This window comes from Aegilops tauschii, chromosome 2 (assembly GCF_002575655.3).
Source record: "Aegilops tauschii subsp. strangulata cultivar AL8/78 chromosome 2, Aet v6.0, whole genome shotgun sequence".
Taxonomy (NCBI): Eukaryota; Viridiplantae; Streptophyta; class Magnoliopsida; order Poales; family Poaceae; genus Aegilops; species Aegilops tauschii.
Genome location: NC_053036.3, coordinates 353,259,989 through 353,282,370, shown reverse-complemented (window position 1 = coordinate 353,282,370; position 22,382 = coordinate 353,259,989). Strand labels below are relative to the sequence as shown.

The following is a 22,382-nucleotide window of genomic DNA, read 5'->3' as shown; positions in this document are numbered from 1 at the left end:
GAGTCAGAAACATCATTCCATATTTGTTTGGCAACCACACATTCAAAGAATAGGTGACAAACTGTTTCATCCTCATCACAAAACAAACACTTTAAGTTTTCCACCACTATCGGATGTGGGGTTCCGGCAAACCCTTAAGGTTCGAACACTGGGGTGCGCGCGAAGTCTTTCCCTCCTACCGATCTACGCTCTGGCTCACTAAGATCTCGCGGACGAACTCGACAAACTCGCAACACAGAAAGACACGAGGTTTATACTGGTTCGGGCCACCATTGTGGTGTAATACCCTACTCCAGTGTGGTGGTGGTGGATTGCCTCTTGGGCTGATGATGAACAGTACAAGAGGAGAACAACCTCCTGAGGTTGAGGTGTTCTTGTGCGTATGAACTTGTGGCGTGAGGATTCGATGATCTATCCCGTTGCCTCTACTATGGCGGCTAGTCTTATTTATATAGGCCCTGGTCCTCTCCCCAAATATCGAGCGGGAAGGGAGCCAACAACGGTGGGCAAATTTGAAGGGGGACAGCTAGTACAAGCTATCCTGACAAAAGCGGTATTCGCCTGCAAAAAGCCCTAGGGTGACGCTGTCTTGGGGTCCACGATGACCTCCGCCTTGCCGTCCTCTTGGTCTTGGTCTCGTTGACCATATATGGCAACATTTGCCTGATGCCTCGGTACTCTTCGCCTGCATTGGCCTCCTTAGCACCAAAGAGGACATAAGGACGCTGCGCACCGGCACCCGCCTGGCACCGTTCGTCAAGGCTCACGTCACGAGAGCCTCGTGAGGTTTGCCTCGCCTTGATATCTCCGCTCCTCGTGAGCCTGCTTGGCTAGGTGTAACACCCCGCATGTAACTTGCCATATTTGTAACTCCGACTCTTGCCATTTCCGGCTATGTGATATGCTTTTCCCTCCGTTGTCGGGTTTTGTCTTTCGTTTTGTATTTTGTCATGTCATGAATTTTCATATCATGTGCATTGCATTTGCATACGTGTTCGTCTCATGCATCCGAGCATTTTCCCCGTTGTCCGTTTTCCAATCCGGCGCTCCTATCTCCTCCGGTGCACCCCTCTTGTTTTCTTTCGTGTGCGTGTGTCAAACTTTCTCGGAATGGACCGAAGCTTGTCAAGTGGTCTTCATATACCACCCGGAGTCTACCGGTCAAGTTCCATTCCATTCGGAGGTCGTTTGGTACTCCAACGGTTAACCGGGCATCCGCAAAGTCCATTTGAGTGTCCAGCAAAAACCCCCCTCCAAACCAGCCCAAAACCCACCAAACTCTCTTCCATGCTCTAGGTCGTTCGATCACGATCGTGTGGGCGAAAACCGCACCTCATTTGGAGCCTCCTAGCTCCCTCTACCTATAAATATGTGGGCATCCCGAAATACAACCGCAGTCTAACCCTAGCCCTCGTCCCACTCCGCCGCCGGACACGTCCAACCGCCCCGCCGCCGCCACGTGTCGCCGCCGGGTCCTCCCGCCGCCGCCGGCCCGTCCCCGGCCCCCTCGGCCCGCTCCACCGCGCCCGCGCCCCGTCCGCTGCCTCCCCGCGCGCCCGCCGACGGCCGGCCCCGCCGCCGCCGCCATCGCCGCCGGCCGGCCGCGCCATCGCCGCCGGCGCCCCGTCTCCGTCGCCCGTGCCCGCCGCCGGCGCCCCTCCTCCGCCGCCCGTGCTCGCCGCCGGCCTCCTCCCCTCGCCGCGCCGGGCTCCGCCGGCCCTGCCTCGCCGCCGTCGGCCTCGAGCTCGAGCTCGAGCGCTCGATCTGGATCGAGCGTACGTGCCCGTTGACTTTCTCTCGAATCCCCCTCAAATTTCTTCTAAGTCCCCAGTAATCTTCAGCATGTGCTCCTGTTCGAGATGCGATAATTTTGTGCATGTAGCTCCAATTCGCGCGTGTGATATGTCAAATTGTTCGACTCGTGATGCTCTTCATTTTGTTCAATTGCACCATGTTCATTAGAGGTCATCTTAATGCCCAAATCTTCGTTGGAAGAGGGCTAGTTGCTGTTATTCTCTGGTTCTTAACAGAACTTGGAGATTTGTCATTTTTGTATCATTTATTCTGTGCATCTTTTGAGCATGAGCTGTACATGTGTTTTCAAGTATGCCATGCCATCTTTCCAGTGGTATAGTTCATGTATTTTTGTGATCTCTGTCGTGACTAGCACAAGCATGCAAAGTAGGCCCCGTAATATTTCTGATTTCAGGGACAGTGATTTCTCTAAGTCTTTGTCTGCTGTAATTTTGTTGCCATGTAAACTTGATGCTACAGAGAGATCCATGCATATTTTGGAGATATTCAGTAAGGATGTTTTGTAGATATAGTTGTAGTTGATCCATTCCTGCAATTGTTTACAATAATGGAGTGCCATAGCATGACTCAATCTTGCTCTACTTTTGCTATAAAATATTTCTGGCAGATTCTTAACATGATATGCATTTTTGCCAAGCTTATTGTAGTTGATCCATACATGCTATGCAATTGTTCTTGCCATGGATAGCTTCATAAACATTCCATCTTGCTGTAGGTATGCTTGGTTTGTCATGCATTTCTCTGTAGTGAGTGCATCAAGCTCACAAATAGGCCTACATATTAATATTTCTGCCATGCTCTGTTTTCTGCCAAGTCTGAAACCTGATAACGAAACTTGCTATGTTTACATGCTTGCCATCATATCTTCTGATCCTTTTTGGCTTATGGTCAGTAAGGGACTTTTGTCATGTGCATTTAGTAGAACACTGCCATGCCTTGTTTTTCTATGTTAAGTTCCTGTAGCATGTTGATTTCGTGCTCTGAACATTGCTACCTGATGATGATTTCTGCCATGTCCAGTTTTTCACCAAGTCTGTGAACCTGTAATCTTTTGCACTTTTGCCATGCTTGTTTGAGCTTGATATGTTGTGAACTAGCCGTAGCTCAGTGTTCATCTTTTGCCAAGCATCTCCTGTAGATTACTGCCATGTGCTTTGTTGCTATGTTGGGGTGCTGTAGCATTGTTACTTGTTGCATTTTAAGTGCTATCTTGCTGTTTATCGCAGATTAGTGTCATTCTTGTTTTGCTTGCCATTTGCAAACCGTGCATCCGATTCTTGTGATCTTTATATCGATTTCGACCGAAATCATCTCATCTTTCCAGTGGCATACTTGTTTTGCCAAGTTACTGCCATGTTCATCATTTTCCTTCCGGAGCACGCATATGCATCGCATATCATATCTTGCATATCATACATGTTTTGCATCATGTTGCTTGCGCATTTCTCGTTGTTGATTGTGGTTCCGTTTGTTTGTGTTCTTGTCTTGGGTAGAGCCGGGAGACGAGTTCATGAACGAGGAACCTGTCGAGTACGCTTACGAGGATCAAGCTTTCGACAACTCTGAGAATCTTGCAGGCAAGATGACCACCCCTCGAAATCACTTCTATCTTTGCTTTGCTAGTTGTTCGCTCTATTGCCATGCTCCGCTACCTATCACTTGCTATATCATGTCTCCCATTTTATCCATGTCAGCCCTAACCATCCTTTCCTAGCAAACCGTTGTTTGGCTATGTTACCGCTTTTGCTCAGCCCCTCTTATAGCGTTGCTAGTTGCAGGTGAAGTTGAAGTTTGTTCCATGTCGGAACATGGATATGTTGGGATATCACAATATCTCTTATTTAATTAATGCATCTATATATTTTGGTAAAGGGTGGAAGGCTCGGCCTTATGCCAGGTGTTTTGTTCCACTCTTGCCGCCCTAGTTACTGTTATACCGGGATTATGTTCCTTGAGTTTGCGTTCCTTACGTGGTCGGGTGATTTATGGGACCCCCTTGACAGTTCGCCTTGAATAAAACTCCTCCAGCAAGGCCCAACTTTGGTTTTACCATTTGCCGCCTAAGCCTTTTCCCCCGGGTTTTCGCGAGCCCGAGGGTCATCTTTATTTAAACCCCCGGGCCAGTGTTCCTCTGAGTGCTGGTCCAAACTAGAGCCACTTGTAGCGCCACTTTGGGGAAACTCGAGGATTGGTTTTAGCTGTACGTAGTGTTCATCCGGTGTGCCCTGAGAACGAGATATGTGCAGCTCCTATCGGGATTTGTCGGCACATTCGGGCGGCTTTGCTGGTCTTGTTTTACCATTGTCGAGATGTCTTGTAAACCAGGATTCCGAGACTGATCGGGTCTTTCCGGGAGAAGGTTTATCCTTCATTGACCGTGAGAGCTTATGATGGGCTAAGTTGGGACACCCCTGCAGGGTATTATCTTTCGAAAGCCGTGCCCGCGGTTATGAGGCAGATGGGAATTTGTTAATGTCCGGTTGTAGATAACTTGTCACTTGACCCAATTAAAATACACCAAGTGCGTGTGTAGCCGTGATGGTCTCTTCTTGGCGAAGTCCGGGAAGTGAAAACGGTCTGTGTTATGTATGGCGTAAGTAGGTGTTCAGGACCTCTTCTTGGTCATTGCTAGATGACGTCCGTTCCATTGCTTCTCTTCTCGCTCTCATTTGCGCAAGTTAGCCACCATATATGTTTTTGCCGCTGCAGCTCCACCTCTTTGCACCTCCTTGTCCTATAAGCTTAAATAGTCTTGATCTCGCGGGTGTGAGATTGCTGAGTCCCCGTGACTCACAAATACTTCCAAACAGTTGCAGGTGCTGACGATGCCAGTGCAGACGATGGCGTTGATCTCAAGTGGGAGTTCGACGAGGAACGTGGTCGTTACTATGTGTCTTTTCCTGATGATCAGTAGTGGAGCCCAGTTGGGACGATCGGGGATCTAGCATTTGGGGTTGTCTTATTTTCATCTGGATTTTGACCGTAGTCGGTCTATATGATTGTATTTTGGATGATGTATGATGATATTTATGTATTGTGTGAAGTGGCGATTGTAAGCCAACTCTTTATCCCATTCTTGTTCATTACATGGGATTGTGTGAAGATGACCCTTCTTGCGACAAAACCACTATGCGGTTATGCCTCTAAGTCGTGCCTCGACACGTGGGAGATATAGCCGCATCGTGGGCATTACACTAGGCCACTCCAGAGGAGGTCTTGCGTCGTCCGCCTTGCGAGGCTTGGACCCTCGCGAGGGTCTTGGGTGTCTTGTTGACGAAGATGGGCCGTACGGCCTGCTGCTTGGCCACGCTGTGGGCCGCAGGCAGGCATGTCTGGGGACCCCCATTCCCAGAACGCCGACAGTAGCCCCCGGGCCCAAGGTGCGCTCAGGCTTGGCTTCGCGGCGAAGCCAAGGGTCAAGTTTGGAGCACCGTGGGCCCCAAAAGCCTGCGGCCTCGGTCGACGCGTGGCGGTTGATTGGACGTGGTCGTCTCCGCTTCCCCACGCTGCCTCGGCAACTGCTTGACCTGAAAAAAGGCTGGCACGGGCAGTTCTCACCTTCATTGCTTCTGCCTTGCCTCGCTCCAGATCCCCTTTCTTGCTCCTCGCCACCGCTACCTCCAGATCCGCTCCAGCCTTGCTCTGCATCTGCCACCCATGGCGTCGCGCAAGGTCAGGACCTCCTCAACACCGGCTTGGTATGAGCCGGCCCTCGAGGCGCCCACCGTCACGGAGAAGAGCCTCGCCTCCGTCCGCCTGCTGACAGCGGGCGAGGGCAATGAGTGGGGGAAGACGGAGCTTCGGCTCGCCTCCGACGAGCCGGAGCCTGAGTGGAGCACCTTCTTCCCCTTCTTCTCGAGCAGCGTCGCTGTCGGGTTGGTTCCTCCCTTCTCTGATTTCTTTTATGAAGTCCTCGACCACTACGGGCTGCAGGCGTTGCATCTCCATCCCAACTCTGTCCTCCTCCTATCCATCTTCGCCTACTACTGCGAGGCGTACCTGGGCGTTATGCCGTCCGAGGCACTCCTTCGCCATTTCTTCTTCCTCCGTGTTAGCGGTGAGCACACCTCCGGGTGTGCTAATTTCATCGCGTGCGGCAAGGCCAACTCGATCTCGAGCACCGGGAAGAGGGCCGACAACATCCGATCCAAATGGGTCATGATGGATGCTTAGCGCGCCGACCCGCGTCTGGCGTTGCCAACAGCGGCGCCCCCTCCCAACGGGGGGTGGCCCAAGGCGGAGCTTGTCGACGAGCGGGCATCGCTGGTGTTGGGGCAGATGATGACCGACCTGAGGCCGGGCAACGCGAGGGCGGCCAGGGTAACGGGGGCGATGCTCCTGAGGGAGTTCCTGAAGCTGCGGGTTGCGCCACTCCAGGCGCGCGCGCGCTCCCTCTGGGAGCTTGACGAAGAGGAAAACAAGACCCGCCTGAGGCCGGGGGACCTGCCTGGCGATGAATTGGACGCCGTCCTGCGCCTCATAGTCGGAGAGAACGAGGAGTACCCGCCTAGCGCCTTCCTTCCCTTGTTCAAACGCAGGGACTGGGAGGAATTCATCGCCTCTAAGCCGACTTTTCATGCGCGCGGGCTGGTGCCGCCGGCGCTTCCGGAAGCTCCTATGGCGCAGAACCCGATGGAGGTGTCTTCTGGTGAGTCCCGCGGAGAGGGAGAAGAGGAGGAGGACTCGGAGAAGACCCTGGAAGAGGTGGGGGAGACTTCCCCTCTTTGCAAGGCCGAGATTCTTCACGCCCTCCCTGATGATGCCGACGCCGACGCCCACCAATGGGAGAGCGAGCAACCTCCCGTCCCGACGAGGAGTAGGTCGTCGCTGGTGGCCCGAGGTGCCGCCTCCGCCCCGATACCTCCTGGGACTGGATCCGGTTCCGCCTCCGCTCCGCCCGGCGCCGCCGGTGTCCGAACGCCCGCCCCTCAGGTCCAGAAGCTATCAGGCTTCAAGCCTCTCAAGCGGTCAGTGGAATACATCGCAGTGGATCGGTAAGTGTCTTAAGCTTCACTTTGTCCTTGCTTGTACTCGTCGCTTCTTGATACTCGCCCTTGGTTGATCAGGCCGACATCTTCGGCGAAGAAGAGGAGAGGAGACGCAGCGGCCGTGCCTCCCGCGGAGAAAGGAGGCAACAGTGCCCGCATCTCCCCGGCCCGATCGTCCTCGCGAGGCCAAGAGGAGCATCGCCGTGTGGAGTCAGCCCCCATGGCCTCGCTGGCTCCGGAGGTGCCGGTACTTGGCGCGGCTGACGAGGTCCCAGCTCCTCCGGAACCCGCGGTCTCCCAAGCCCTAGTGATGATGTCACTTCCTCCCACTGCTGCATCTCCACTCCCTGGTCCTTCTGCTCCTGCTGCCGTCTTGGAGCGTTCCCTTTCGGAGATGACGCAGCTGCAGGCGGATCTCCTGAGCGCGGACCCGCGCCTGGTGGCCGGGCGTCTGGAGTTGGCCTCTGGCTGGCTTCACTCCGACCTGGCAGTTCGCGCGGCGCTGGGCCAGGCTGCTGCGGCTTCCGAGAAGGAGAAGCAAGGAGCCGCCAGCGCTGCAGCCGATCGTGAGGTGGCGTTGAAAGACGCCAAGGCCGCCCGTGACCGCTGCCAAGAGCTGGAGGGCGAGCTGCAGAGCCTGCGCGACAAGCGCGCTGAAGAGGTGCACTGCCGCCAAGTGAAGGAGGAGGAGATGAAGGCACGGGAAGAAGCCGTCAAGAACCGTGATGCGGAGTTGGGGGAGCTGGGGAAGAAGCAGTCCGCCGAGCGCAAGCGGTTAGAAGAGGAGCAGAAGATGGGGACAAGGGAGGCCGATCTCGATGCCAAGGCGCGAGTCCTAGCAGAAGACCGCGTGGCCTTTGCCGATCTCGAGAAGAGGTCTCGCACGGCGCTGAAGACGCTCTACGAGCACGGCCTGGAGAAGCCTCTGGACACCGACGAGGACGGCCCCGCCCAGCTGCTTCCTCTCGTGGTGAAGGCGCTTGAGGAGGTCGTTGATGGTCTCGGTCCCATGGCAAAGGCATAAGCTCGCGTCCTGTCTTAAGCCGCGCTGACTCGCGTCTTTAGCCACCTGCACCTTCGCGACCCCAACGCTTGCCTTGACGAGCTGCTGGAGCCTGTAGCCGAAGATCAGTACGAGGCAGCTGCCGCGGCCGTGCAGGATCAGGTGGGGGCCTTGCTGAGCAGGTTCCATGGCTTTGTCTCCGCTCCTCTGTCCGGCGTCGTTGACCTTGCGGCTGGCGGTGAAGACAAAACCGATCACGAGGGAGCGCCTTCCGCAGGCGACGGTGCTGTCTAGAGGTGACCCGCAGCCATTCTTCCCGTTCCGTTCCTGCGACATGTAGCAGGCCTCGTGGAGGCGTTTAGACTTTTATTTGGTATTGTGAGGACAATATGCTTGTAATATTTGCTTCGAGATTTTGTGATTTCCTTCCTATTTGCTTTGCGTTCTGCATCGGCAGAGCCCGGCCCCGCGCATACCTCAACCGCCATTGGGCCGACCGGAGACCAGGACGGACCAAGGAGTGAGGGGCTACGTGACCAGTTAGGCTCCTGAGTCGCGATGCTCAGGAGTCCCCCTTGATGCGCAAACAACATATAAGGAGAGTTCGCGGGGATAGATTAATGTTCTACGTCGGCAGGGCCCGGCCCCGCGCATACCTCAACCGCCATTGGGCCGACCAGAGACCAGGACGGACCAAGGAGTGAGGGGCTACGTAACCAGTTAGGATCCTGAGTCGCGATGCTCAGGAGTCCCCCTTGACGTGCAAACAATCCCATACCTGCCCTCGCCGAGGCCTCGGGAGGGGCGCATGATGCCCAGGTCCGGGGGACCTGGTTGGGTGGCGTGCGCTTGGGCGTGACCCAGGCGTAGCCCCCGTGCCCAGCCCCCATGCGCGGCTTTCCCGAGGGGAGGCGTTGCGGTAAGGCTGGGCGCTGAGCTCTGGGCTCCCTGAGGTTGGCACAACCGTGGGGTCGCCCTCAGTTGTTTATCACCAGCGCGGAGCATAGTGCTTCTGCTTGTGCACGGGCATAGCCGCTCCTCGGCAGTGTCGTCAGCTAGCGCGGAGCATGGTGCTTCCACTTGGGCGTGGGATGGGGGGGGCCCTCCGGGAGGAGCCCCCGGGGCGTGTACAGCCCCGCCCTAACACGTGGCTTGCACGGCAGGGCTGCGAGGTGTATCTGGGCACTCGTGAGCCAGTGCGGGACTCACGAGGCCCTACCTCAAGGCGGGTTGCGCCTGGTCTTGAGTCTTGGTGATTGTATGTTCCTGCAAGGCGATTAGATGCAAGCACTCTACGTCCTCAGGTCCCGGCCCTCGAGCGAGCTCAGCCGCCGCTGGTATGCCAGGTCGTGATGCCATGGTCAAGGCCAGGGGGTGAGGGCTGGAGAGCCAGTAAGAGCTCCTGAGTCGCGATGCTCAGGAGCCCCCCTTTTAACGTGCAAGCGGATTGCATAGGGTGAACAGGCCCGCGGCGGGCGGCAATCGAGCAGGCGATAGCCGTCGGCGGGTTAAGCATGAAGAGCAGATCGACTTGGATAAATGCAGGAAGATACATGCCGCTGGGTCTGGCCCGAGCGGCTTGGGGCTGATGCAGCCCGAGGGGCGCCCCCAACAAGGTAAGCTAAAGACTTAAGCAAAAGGCATACATGCCACAGGGATGGACCCGTGTATTCTGGGAATAATGCAGCTCGAGGGGCGCTCCCAGCTTAGACGAACTTGGAAGATGTCACCTGGTTCTGTAGACGAAGTAGAGTTGGTGCAGCTGAAGCCGCACGCTGAAGGAATGGCTCCTCTTGAGTCACCGGGACCCTGAGCCTCGGGAGGCTCTGGAGGCTTGGGAGGTTCCCTGAAGACCGTCTCCATTTCCTCCAGGACGGCGTGGAACCTGGCCTCCTGAGCCGCCAGGACTTGCCGCATGTTGCGCTGATAGGCCGACGCTACGCTCGGCAAGCCGAAGGGCATGCGAACGTAGCTGTGTGGTGGGCCCTTGCAGCGGCCCACACGCGATGGCCAGAAACGCTCCTGAGATGCGGCCCTGTTGAGCCCTGGGATGTCGATGCAGACGCGCAGCCCGGCATCCTCGCCTGGATGGGGAGCTGCGCCTTGTGAGCGGCCGTGGCCGCGCATGGCTCTTGCTTCTTGTAGTTCCTGGGTGGTCTTGGTGATGAACTCCTGAGTGGTGGGCACTCCTTGCCTTGTGCTCTCCTGAGGAAGGTGTGCCGTGAGGCACGCTTCCAAGTGGTGCCCAAGCGCCTCCCTCGTGAGGTTGGCAAGGTCTGAGGCTCTCCAGAAGAGAGCCCCCGAGCCCTACCTGAAGAGGCCGCCGGGCGCGCCTTCCTATCCGATGGAGGGAGGCGCCCCTGGAGCGGGCGCTGATCCGGACGAGGCTCCTGCCGCGACGCCATCCTCTTGAGGTCCTGTGTGGCGCGGCAGCTTCTTCTTGGGGATGGTCTCTGGAGGGCCTTCACTTCTGCTGTCGGGGTCGTCGATTGCTGCGGCTTGAAAGGCGCGCTCAAGGGAGCACACCGCATCCCTCTCTTCACACGGAACCGTGATGATTACTCTGCTTCCTGGCATCTTGAGAACGTTGTAGCCGTGATGAGTGACTGCGATGAACTTGGCCAGGGCTGGATACCCGAGGATGGCATTGTACGGCAGGCGGATGTGCGCGACATCGAAGTCGATGAGCTCGGTGCGGTAGTTCTTGCACTCCCCGAAGGTGACAGGCAGGCGGACCTGCCCTATTGGTGTGGTGGAACCGTCGGTCACTCCTGAGAAAGGCTTGGTTGGCTGGAGCTGCTCATATGGCACTTGGAGGTTGTCGAACGTGTCGACGGACAGGATGTTGAGCCCTGCGCCACCGTCGATGAGAGTCTTGGTGACTTGCACATTGCTGATGACTGGGGAGCACAGCATAGGGAGGGCGCCAGCGGTGGCTGCGCACTTGAGCTGATCTGTCGAGTTGAAGGTGATGGCACATTGGGACCATCGGAGCGGGCGCGTGGCCTCGAGCTTGGGGAGCACCGCGTTCACCTCGCGAGCGAACTGTTTGAAGATGCGCTGAGAGGCTGGGGCCTGGGCACCACCCAAGATGCAGGCGATCGCATGTGGCTCCTGGAAGCCCCCAGCCCCCTCGTCCTGGTGGTGGTCGTCGTTCCTGCTTGGTGGCGGCAGCGGGGGAAGACCGGCATTGCCCTGGGGGCGATCCTCACGAGGCGGGTCCCTCCAGGCGCCCTCGCGAGGTTGGTGCTGCCAGCGGTCCTCACGAGGCCGGTCGCGCCACTCCTGGCGCAGGCCACGGTCATCCCAGCGTCTGCCTCCGCGTCCTCCTCCACGGCCGTAGGCACGGTCGTTGCGCTCATGGCGTCGACCGTAGCGTCCTTCCCATATGGCTCTGAGCTCTTGGCAGTCGCTGGTGTTGTGGGTGTTCAGGTTGTGGAAGACGCAGAACGGTCGGCCGTTCTTGGATGACTCGAGTTGATCTCTGCCTCGCTTGGTGTCGGGCTCCGCTGCGAGCACTACTGCCTCTTTGCTCTTCACGTCCTTGGCCTTGGCCTTCTTCTCCTCCGCTCCTGCAGCTGGCAGCTCAAGGAGAGAGAGGCGCCCCTCCTCAGCTCTTGCGCACTTGGTCGCCAGGTTGAACAACTCCTGAGATGTGCAAAGCTCCTCGTGGATAGCGAGCTCTTCCTTCATCTTGACGTCATGGACGCCGTCTGAGAACGTGGAGATGATGGCTTCGTCCGTGACCTTGAGGATCTTGAGGCGGGTGTTGTTGAAGCGCTGGATGTACTTCTGGAGGGTCTCTCCTAGTTGTTGCTTGATGCGGCGAAGGTCACCCGCGGCCGGTGGGCGGTCGCGAGTGCCCTGGAAGTTGGCGACGAAGCGGTCGCGCATCTCGTCCCAGGAGGAGATCGAGCCGTGCTGCAGGTTCAGGAGCCAGGAGCGGGCCCCATCCTTGAGAGCCATGGGAAACCAGTTCGCCATGACTTTTTCGTCGCCGTTGGCCGCTTCGATTCTCAGCTCATAGAGCTGCAGGAACTCCGCGGGGTCGGCGGTGCCATCGTAATGAGGAGGCAAATCTGGCTTGAACTTGCCTGGCCAGGCAACGCTACGCAGTTCAGGGGTGAAGGCACGGCAGCCGGCCGTGGTCGCCGGGGCCCGCTTCTGAGGTGGAGCTTGGTCTTGGCAAGGTCCGCGCTGCGCCGCTGCAGGCGGCGCGCGGTCTTGACGAGGTGGCGCGGGGAGCGCCGGTGCAGCTTCTCGCGGCCGCGGGATTTCTTGACAGCTTCTTTCTTCACGCGCGGGCGCCGGGCGCGGTGGATCACGCCGCGGAGGCGCGCGCCTCGGTGCCAAGGCACCGTCTTGGGGTTGAGGTGGTGGAGGCATGCCATGAGCCCCGTCGCCCATGGCTGGTTGAGGGGGAGGCAGAGAGTGGGACGGTGCCGGAGAGCCCCCTGCGGCGCGGACGAGCTCGGCGATGCGGTCGAGCCACTCCTCATAGAGGTCGTCGACGGGGCGGTAACGCAGGAGCTCGTTCGCCGCGATGAGCGCGGCCCATGCCTCCATGGGAGCGCGGTGCGCGTGAGACGAAGAACCGGCAGAGGTCAGTGACGGAGTAGCGGTGCGGCCGTCCTGCCGCACCGAAGGATGGAGAGAGGACGCCCGCTGCTCGTTCCCCGCCGGGCCAGTGGCAGCGTTGGCGACGGGAGACGGAGAACGACGAGGTGGCCTGCCTACAGGAGTCGTCTGAGTGACGCGGGCGGAGAGGGCAGCCCGACGCTCAGCTCGAGCACGGCGAGCGTCCGCCATGGAAACGATGGAGTGATGGAGCAACGAACTGATGGAAGGGAGACTATGGTGCACCCCTACCTGGCGCGCCAAATGTCAGATGTGGGGTTCCGGCAAACCCTTAAGGTTCGAACACTGGGGTGCGCATGAAGTCTTTCTCTCCTACCAATCTACGCTCTGGCTCACTAAGGTCTCGCGGACGAACTCGCAACACATAAAGACACGAGGTTTATACTGGTTCGGGCCACCGTTGTGGTGTAATACCCTACTCCAGTGTGGTGGTGGTGGATTGCCTCTTGGGCTGATCATGAATAGTACAAGGGGAGAACAGCCTCCTGAGGTTGAGGTGTTCTTGTGCGTATGAACTTGTGGCGTGAGGATTCGATGATCTATCCCATTGCCTCTACTGTGGTGGCTAGTTCTATTTATATAGGCCCTGGTCCTCCCCCAAATATCGAGCGGGAAGGGAGCCAACAACGGCGGGCAAATTTGAAGGGGGACAGCTAGTACAAGCTATCCTGACAAAAGCGGTCTTCGCCTGCAAAAAGCCCTGGGGTGACGCTGTCTTGGGGTCCACGATGACCTCCGCCTTGCCGTCCTCTTGGTCTTGGTCTCGTTGCACCAATATGGCAACATTTGCCTGATGCCTCAGTACTCTTCGCCTGCACTGGCCTCCTTAGCACCAAAGAGGACATAAGGACGCTGCGCGCACCGGCACCCGCCTGGCACCGTTCGTCATGGCTCACGTCACGAGAGCCTCGTGAGGTTTGCCTCGCCTTGATATCTCCGCTCCTCGTGAGCCTGCTTGGCTAGGCCACTCCAGAGGAGGTCTTGCGTCATCCACCTCGCGAGGCTTGGACCCTTGCGAGGGTCTTGGGTGTCTTGTTGACGAAGATGGGCCGTACGGCCTGATGCTTGGCCACGCTGTGGGCCGCAGGCAGGCAAGTCTGGGGACCCCCATTCCCAGAACGCCGACAACCACCCTCCTTTTATTCAGATTATCTCTAGTAAGAGTCTTAATATGGAAAGCTAACCACAGAAAAACTAGATATCTGTGGGGCACAACAATTTTCTAGAATTTTTTCCGAATAGGTGTAGAAACCCCAGCCCAGTTAATCATGTTATAGAAGGACTTGACCGAGTAAATCCCTGATGATTCCAACACCCAAATAGGTTGGTCCACCTCATTAGTAATGGTCATGTTAGATATGACTCGGATCAAATCATGCCATCTCTCCATAAACTCAGCCTCCACACATCTGTTGAAGGTAAGTTTTAGAGTAAAACCATCCCACACCTCAGAAACTGTACAATGCTATTGTTGGCAGATTTCATAGACATCCCAAAATTGGGGTTTTAGGGAAGAATCCCCCACCCAAACGTCATTCCAAAAGCTGATCTTATCGCCATTTCCCAACTTCCATTTGTAGAAAGGTCTAATCCCTTCAAAAGCCCAGGTAACCCCCCTCCAAAAGGGAGAGCCCACACCCTGTTTGGCCCACAGTACATTGGGTTTGTCAGTTCTATATTTGTGACCAACCAGCCTCACCCAGTTTTTATCACTGTCCATAAAGTACCTTTTTGCCCAAGAGGCTAGCAGAGCCATCTTAAATTCCCTTAAATTGGGTACTCCTAGACCACCAAAATCCTTTTTTTGAGAGATTAGCCCCCAGCTAGCAAGATGATACTTATGTTCATCTCCCAGGTTCCCCCAGAAGAAATGAGCCATCTGTGAAGTGATGGCCTTGATCGCCCATTTGGGGAATTTGATGACAGACATCAGATACATAGGGACACTGGCAATGCATGCTTTGAGGAGGACTAACTTCGCTTCATAGCTAAGCAGTCTCCCTTTCCAGCCACAGATTCTCTTAATAATTTTGTCTATGATATACTGAATGTCTTCTCTCCTCAGCTTGAGGTAGTGTAGTGGAACTCCTAGGTATTTCAGAGGGAAATCCCCCAACTTACAGCAAAATATTTGGGAAAGTAACTTAGCATCATCTTCATTCATATTAATTGGCACTACCTCACATTTGTCATAGTTAATCTTCAACCCAGAAAGGTTTTCAAAACATGCGAGGAGCCATTTTAAATTCTTAACATATTCAGGTTTAGGATTAAGAAAGAGGATTGTATCATCAGCATACTGCAGACATATCAGTCCTTGTGGGATGATATGGGGCACAATCCCAGAGATAATGTTGCTGTTAACAGCTTTGGCCAGCATACGAGAGAACACGTCAGCCACCAAATTGAAAAGCATGGGGGAGCTTGGATCTCCTTGCTTGAGTCATTTCCCCCCTACAAAGTAAGGTCCTAGGACATCATTAATTTTGACACAGAAAGAGCTTTGTTGCAAAATGGAGAGGTTCCATCTAATCCATTTAGCTCCAAAACCCCTAGAAGTTAGCATCTCTACTAGGAAATCCCAGTTCACCCGATCATAGGCTTTTCCATAATATATTTTGAGAACAATCCCAGTCTTTCATAAAGTATTATTGTTTACATTACCCTTGAGGTAAAAATTTGGGAGGCGAAACTATAAGCCCCTATCTTTCTCTGTGTCCGATTAAAACTTTGAACCCATAAATATCACGTGAGTGTTAGCAATTGTGAAAGATTAAATGATAGTTGAGTATGTGGAGTTTGCTGAATCAAAGCTCTTACGTAGACCCTTCCCAAAATAAGATGAATTGCAATTGTTTGATGACTAAGAGCATGATTTGTTAGTTTCAAGAAAGTTTATGATCTATACTTTAACATGTGAATAGCTTGTTACTTGATCATGAAAAGTTTTATGAGATGAGATACTGTTATGACATATAATGATGCTAGAAAAGGTGATTGAAATTATCATTGATCAAACTTGTGCACCTGCTAGCATTCACACTTCATAAATTATTTCTTTTATCATTTACCTACTCGAGGACGAGCAGGAATTAAGCTTGGGGATGCTAATACGTCTCCAATGTATCTATAATTTATGAAGTATTCATGCTATTATATTATCCATCTTAGATGTTTTATATGCATTTATATGCTATTTCATATGATTTTTGGGACTAACCTATGAACCTAGAGCCCAGTGCCAGTTTCTGTTTTTTTCCTTGTTTTTGAGTTTTATAGAAAAGGAATACCAAACAGAGTCCAATTGACGTGCCAATTTTTGATGATTTTTTATGGACCAAAAGAAGCCCCTGGAGTAAAAGAGTTGGGCCAGAAGAGTCCCGAGCCGTCTACGAGGGTGGAGGGCGTGCACTACCCCCCTGGGCGTGCCCCCTGCCTCGTGGACGACTCGGAGACCCCCCTGACGCGAAACCGACACCAAAAATTCCTATAAATACAGAAACCCCCAGAAAGAAACCTAGATCGGGAGTTTCGCTGCCGCAAGCCTCTGTAGCCACCAAAAACCAATCCGGACCCTGTTCCGGCACCCTACCGGAGGGGGGATCCCTCAGCGGTGGCCATCTTCATCATCCCAGCGCTCTCCATGACGAGGAGGGAGTAGTTCACCCTCGGGGCTGAGGGTATGTACAAGTGGCTATGTGTTTGATCTCTCTCTCGTGTTCTTGATTCGGCACGATCTTGATGTATCGCGAGCTTTGCTATTATAGTTGGATCTTATGATGTTTCTCCCCCTCTACTCTCTTCTAATGCATTGAGTTTTCCCTTTGAAGTTATCTTATCAGATTGAGTCTCTAAGGATTTGAGAACACTTGATGTATGTCTTGCATGTGCTTATCTGTGGTGATAATGGGATATTCACGTGATCTACTTGATGTATGTTTTGGTGATCAACTTGCGGGTTCAGTGACCTTATGAACTTATGCATAGGGGTTGGCACACGTTTTTGTCTCGACTCTCCGGTAGAAACTTTGGGGCACTCTTTGAAGTTCTATGTGTTGGTTGAATAGATGAATCTGAGATTGTGTGATGCATATCGTATAATCATACCCACGGATACTTGAGGTGACATTGGAGTATCTAGGTGGCATTAGGGTTTTGGTTGATTTGTGTCTTAAGGTGTTATTCTAGTATGAACTCTATGATAGATCGAACGGAAAGAATAGCTTCGTGTTATTTTACTATGGACTCTTGAATAGATCGATCAGAAAGGATAACTTTGAGGTGGTTTCGTACCCTACAATAATCTCTTCGTTTGTTCTCCGCTATTAGTGACTTTGGAGTGACTCTTTGTTGCATGTTGAGGGATAGTTATATGATCCAATTATCTTATTATTGTTGAGAGAACTTGCACTAGTGAAAGTATGAACCCTAGGCCTTGTTTCCTAGCATTGCAATATCGTTTGTGCTCACTTTTATCATTAGTTACCTTGCTGTTTTTATATTTTCAGATTACAAAAACCTATATCTACCATCCATATTGCACTCGTATCACCATCTCTTCGCCGAACTAGTGCACCTATACAATCTACCATTGTATTGGGTGTGTTGGGGACACAAGAGACTCTTTGTCATTTGGTTGCAGGGTTGTTTGAGAGAGACCATCTTCATCCTACGCCTCCCACGGATTGATAAACCTTAGATCATCCACTTGAGGGAAATTTTCTATTGTCCTACAAACCACTGCACTTGGAGGCCCAACAACGTCTACAAGAAGAAAGTTGAGTAGTAGACATCACCTAAGGACCCGGCCCTGTAGTTACAATGGAAACACATCTCATACACACATATACACGTACATCACTGGTGATGTTACAACTCAACAATGATCATGTTTTGTAATAGGTTCACGACTTGCATGTCGATGAGTACGGCAACCGGCAGGAGCCATAGGGTTGTCTTTAATTTATTGTATGACCTGCGTGTCAACAAATAACGCCGTGTAATTGTTTACTTTATCGCTATGTGCTAGCAATAGTTGTAGAAGCAATAGTTGGTGAGACGATCACGTGATGACACGATGATGGAGATCATGGTGTCATGCCGGTGAGGATGGAGATCATGCCGGTCCTTTGGAGATGGATATCAAAAGCACAAGATGATAATGGCCATATCATGTCACATATTTTGATTGCATGTGATGTTTATCTTTTATGAATCTTATTTTTCTTAGGACGACGGTAGCATTATAAGATGATCCCTTCACTTAATTTCAAGATAAATGTGCTCTCCCTAAGTATGCTCTGTTGCGAAAGTTCATCGTTTCGAAGCAGCACGTGATGATCGGGTGTGATAGACTCTACGTTCACATACAGTGGGTGTAAGCCAGTTTTATATATGCAGAATACTTGGGTTAAACTTGACGAGCCTAGCATGTACAGACATGGCCTCGGAACATAGGAGGACCGAAAGGTCAAACATGAGTCATATAGTAGATATGATCAACATGGAGATGTTCACCATTGATGGCCACCCCATCCCACGTGATGATCGGACATGGGTTTGTTGATATGGATCGTGTATACACTTAGACAACTTGAGGGGTGTTGATTTAAGTGGGAGTTCACTAGTAATTTGATTAACTGAACCCATTATCATGAACATAGTCTAAATTGTCTTTGCAAATTATGTTGTAGATCAATAGCTCGCACTGTAGCTCCTTATTTTAATACTAAATTGAAAGATATTGTAAGCAATTATGCGGACTAGGTCCCTAGTCTCAGGACTGTCCTCACTACTGCACAAACGGCTTATGTCCTTGATGCACCGCTTGGTGTGCCAACCCCTCTAGCATCGTCTATGGATGTTGTGAACGTCTGGCAGGCACGTTCTGATGACCTTGATAGTTCAGTGTGCCATGCTTTACGCCTTAGAAATCAGGGCCCCAAAGACATTATGAACGCCACGGAGCATATGAGATGTTCCAAGAGCTGAAATTGGTATTTCAGCCTCATGCCCGGGTGGAGAGGTATGACACCTCCAACAAGTTCTTGAGCTGCAATATGGAGGAGAATAGAATGTCTGGGTACTAAAACCGCTTGAATCAATTGGGAGTTAATCTTCCGGATGAAGTAGCAATTGATAGAGTTCTTCAGTCACTGCCACCAAGCTACAAGGGCTTTGTGATGAACTATAATATGCAAGGGATGGAGAAAATGATCCTGCAGCTCATCCCGATGCTTAAGGTCACGGAGGTAGAAATCAAGAAAGAGCCTACAGTGCTGATGGTCAATAAGACCACCAGTTTTAAGAAGAAAGGCAAGGGAAAGAAAGGGAACTTCAAAAAGAATGGCAAACCAGTTGCCGCTCCCATGAAGAAACCCAAGACTGGACCCAAACCTGAGAATGAGTGCTTCTATTGAAAGGGGAAGGGACACTGGAAGCGGAACTGCCCTAAGTACTTGGAAGATATGAAGGCTGGCAACATGTTGTAGGGTGAAACCCTAGAGGGGATCTTTTCACACTTGGAGGGGGGGTAAGTGAGGAACACACAAGAACACAAGAGAAGAATCACTCAAACAAGCCCAAATAACACATCCACTAGAGTAGCATACATGAGATCCACAAGCATACAAGAACAATTCAAGGAAAATAGCACTATGGTAAGGTTCTTCCCACTAGGTGAGATCTTGGTGATAATCTTCTGCAAAAGGAGGCATTGAATCCACAAGAGGATCTTCTCCAAGAGGAAGCCTTGATCTCCAAGAGGAGCTACTCCAAGAGGAGGCCTTGATCTCCAAGAGGAGGAAGATGAGCAAAGCTCTCTCTTTGTCTATCCAATAGTTTGCTACCCTAAGAATGAGCTAGGGGAAGAGTTTATATAGGCTAGGGATGAAATAAGAGAGAAAAGGGGTACAAGGGTCTTTTTAACCCAAAATGCATGCAGGCATAACGGAGGAGTCCGGGCACCCGGGGCAAAGGGGTCCGGGCACCCGGGGGTCGCAGGGAGATGGAGGACCAGGCACCCGGGGGTGCAAGGCCCAGGCACCTGGGGCATGCCAGGTGAGGGGGGCGGGCACCCGGGGTGCAAAGCTCGGGCACCCGGGGCGTCCAGGGTACCATGCCCTTGGCGGCTATAGATGGCGGGGCACCCGGGGACTGGGGGGCTGGGCACCCGGTGTCGGTGCAACAAACCCTGGGTCTGTTGCCCTGACTGTGCATAGGCACAAGAGCAAGATTGAAGCACCAGCCAAAGTTAGAGTTCAAAGGATCAAGAGATTCGAAGAACCAGCATGCAGCTCAGAGAGACTAAGGCCAAGCTAGAGGAGCAAGATACCGCCAAGAGAAGGGCCTCCCTTGCCGGACAGGCGAGCCCGGCAAGGGGACAGGCCACCCCTAGAAGCAGGCGCCCGAGGCGCCCCGGCAGGACCTGCCAGAGCTCACGGGAGCAAAACCACCTCACCAACCACTCCTGCACGACCCACGTCGTCGATCAGTGCGGTGTCAAGCCGCAAGGTGATTAAGTGGCAGCCATTTGCCACATGGAAGCCATTCGCCACATGGCAGCCATTTCCTACAGAAGAAACCCACAGATGACACCCGTCCTGCGACGTGCCAAGAGAACAGGCACGGAGCTGGTAAGATAGCCCATCAAGCCTTGCCGGGCAACCAGTGATGTGACACTAAGTGGTGCATTTAATGCACCCTGTCAGCCTGCAAAGTTAGGTATGATAGCATTGTTTGCTATCATGTCAGTGCATAATGACTACTTTGCCATAGTGGTGACCCCTTGATCTATAAAAGGAGGCCCATGGCACCCGTGGAAAGGGTTGGAAAGTTGATGAACCCACACCTGTCGCGGGATATCCGCGGCCACCTATGGGACCGGGTGGCCCCTTGTTGGTTCGGCAGGGGGACGTCGCGTTGCACAAAGAGCATATCAGTGCACGGCAGCACGGCAGAAAGCACACGAGCAATTTACCCAGGTTCGGGCCGCCGCAAGGCATAAGACCCTACTCCTGCTTTGGTGGACTGATGATGGAATGGAAGTGGTGGTGCATAGTACACTTGCCCGACAAGGGCTGCCTCGGGGCAGCAGGGACTACGCGTGTGTAGTGGCTTGGGGTTGTCAACTTTCTAACCCTCTAACCCCTCCTACGAGTGCCATGGGCCTCCTTTTATAGATTAAGGGGTCACCATAGTGGCAAAGTGGTCATTATCCACTGATATGATAGCAAACAGTGCTATCATACCTAACTCTGCGGGCTGACAGGGTGCATTAAATGCACTGCTTAGTGTCACATCACTGGCTGTCCGGCAAGGCTTGCCGGGCTATCTTGCCAGCTCCACATCTGTTTTCTTGACACGTCGCAAGAAGGGTGTCATCTGTGAGTTTCTTCTATAGGAGATGGCTACCATGTGGCGAATGGCTGCCACTTAATCATCTTGCGGCTTGACACTGCACTGATTGATGATGTGGGTCATGATTGAGTGGTTGGCAGGGTGGTTCAGCCCCTGTGAGCCCCGGCAGGCTCTGCCGGGGAGTCTTTGTTGCTTGCTTCGGGTGGTGGCCTTGCCCCTTGCCGGGCTCGCCTGCCTAGCAAGGGAGGCCCTTCTCTTGCCGATATCCTGTTCCTTTGGCTCGATCTCGATCTCTCTGAGCTGCATGTTGGTTATTCAATCTCTGTCTTCAGCTGGTGCTTCAATCTTGATCTTGTGCCCAGTTGGGCAACAGACCCAGGGTTTGTTGCACCGACAGAAGCCCCGGGGCCTGCCCCGAACGCGCCGCTGAGCGTCGCCGGGGTAGGGCCTAACAAGTGCACAGGCAGAATTGCTAAAGGGGTTGGCCCCTTAAGGTTTTCCATTGCTGCTTCATTAGTCTTGATTTTGGGGCAATTTCCAATTTCCCCGCGCGCGGTGCAAAGCCAATAGTGGTGGGGCCGCAGCAGTGATGGTCCGTCAATGACTTTAATGCACGGGGTAGAAACCGCCAAATACTCTTCCCACAGCGCACTCTTATCCTTAGCCACGTATGCTGCATGCATCACGCGGGGTAGGTAACGGAGGCGCGTGGAGCAGGAGAGCATCTTGAAGTGGGTCCGTCTGTCTTGAATTGGCGGAGAAGGGCGATGGTGAGGAGAAAGCGAGGGAAGACAAAGAAGGCGGGTGGCAGGGGGATAGGTCAGAGTACGATGGCATGGACGCCTTCACCTCCGACCGTCAGCATGCCGCCTCGTCTTTCCGCTCTTCCCCTCCCTCCCCGGCACCGTCATCACCAGCCTCTTCGAGTGGTAGCCGGGGAGGGATGTTCTGTTGGCGCCTTCTCCTCGCCTCCAGCAGTCTTCCAGCTAAGCTTTGGTGGATGACTCCACCGGCGCTCAAGACGGGGCTTCTTGCCGACTCTGGAGGTGGCGACCAGAAGGCGCCGCTCCATCCCCCGCACTCCTCCTTCGCAGCCTCGCCACTCCCGGTCTTGTCAGGCCACGCTTGACGGGCCCTGACAGGATCGGGGTGGGCTCCTGCTTGGGTGCTCCTTTTCTCATCTTTTCCTCCTTCCGCTGCAGTGCCTGAAGGAGGGAAAATGAAAAGAGGGGATTACGGGGCACTTATCTTTTTTCAATCTTAAATGTGTAGGCAATCGCCAAATTTTAATTCAAATAATGTAATCTCCCATGTCCATCTTTGTGTTCTATAACGCTTGTACTTATATCAGCATATGAATGAAAAAGATAAATCTTGCCGAGGACCCGTGCATGTGTACGTCCATGCAGAGGTGGAGTGCCTCTTTAATAAAAATAAACGAGTTACCCTGGCAGGATATCCTGCCGGCAACCTCTTTTGTCTGCCGGAGAGTTCTGTTTGCCGGGGAACAGACAGAGGGGCCAGCCCCCCGCCAACTCCCTTTTACCAAAGGCTACTGCGATCATCCTGACCGAAGCAAT

General features: G+C 53.5%; 1 long non-coding RNA gene across 1 annotated transcript; it reads left to right on the top strand.

Moving 5' to 3' along the window:
* The first annotated feature begins 1,674 nt into the window (after positions 1-1,674).
* On the top strand, positions 1,675-4,843 carry LOC141042024 (uncharacterized). Its single transcript, XR_012203830.1, has 3 exons — positions 1,675-1,775; positions 3,309-3,392; positions 4,626-4,843. It is a non-coding gene; the product is annotated as an uncharacterized lncRNA (long non-coding RNA).
* Positions 4,844-22,382: the final 17,539 nt, after the last annotated feature.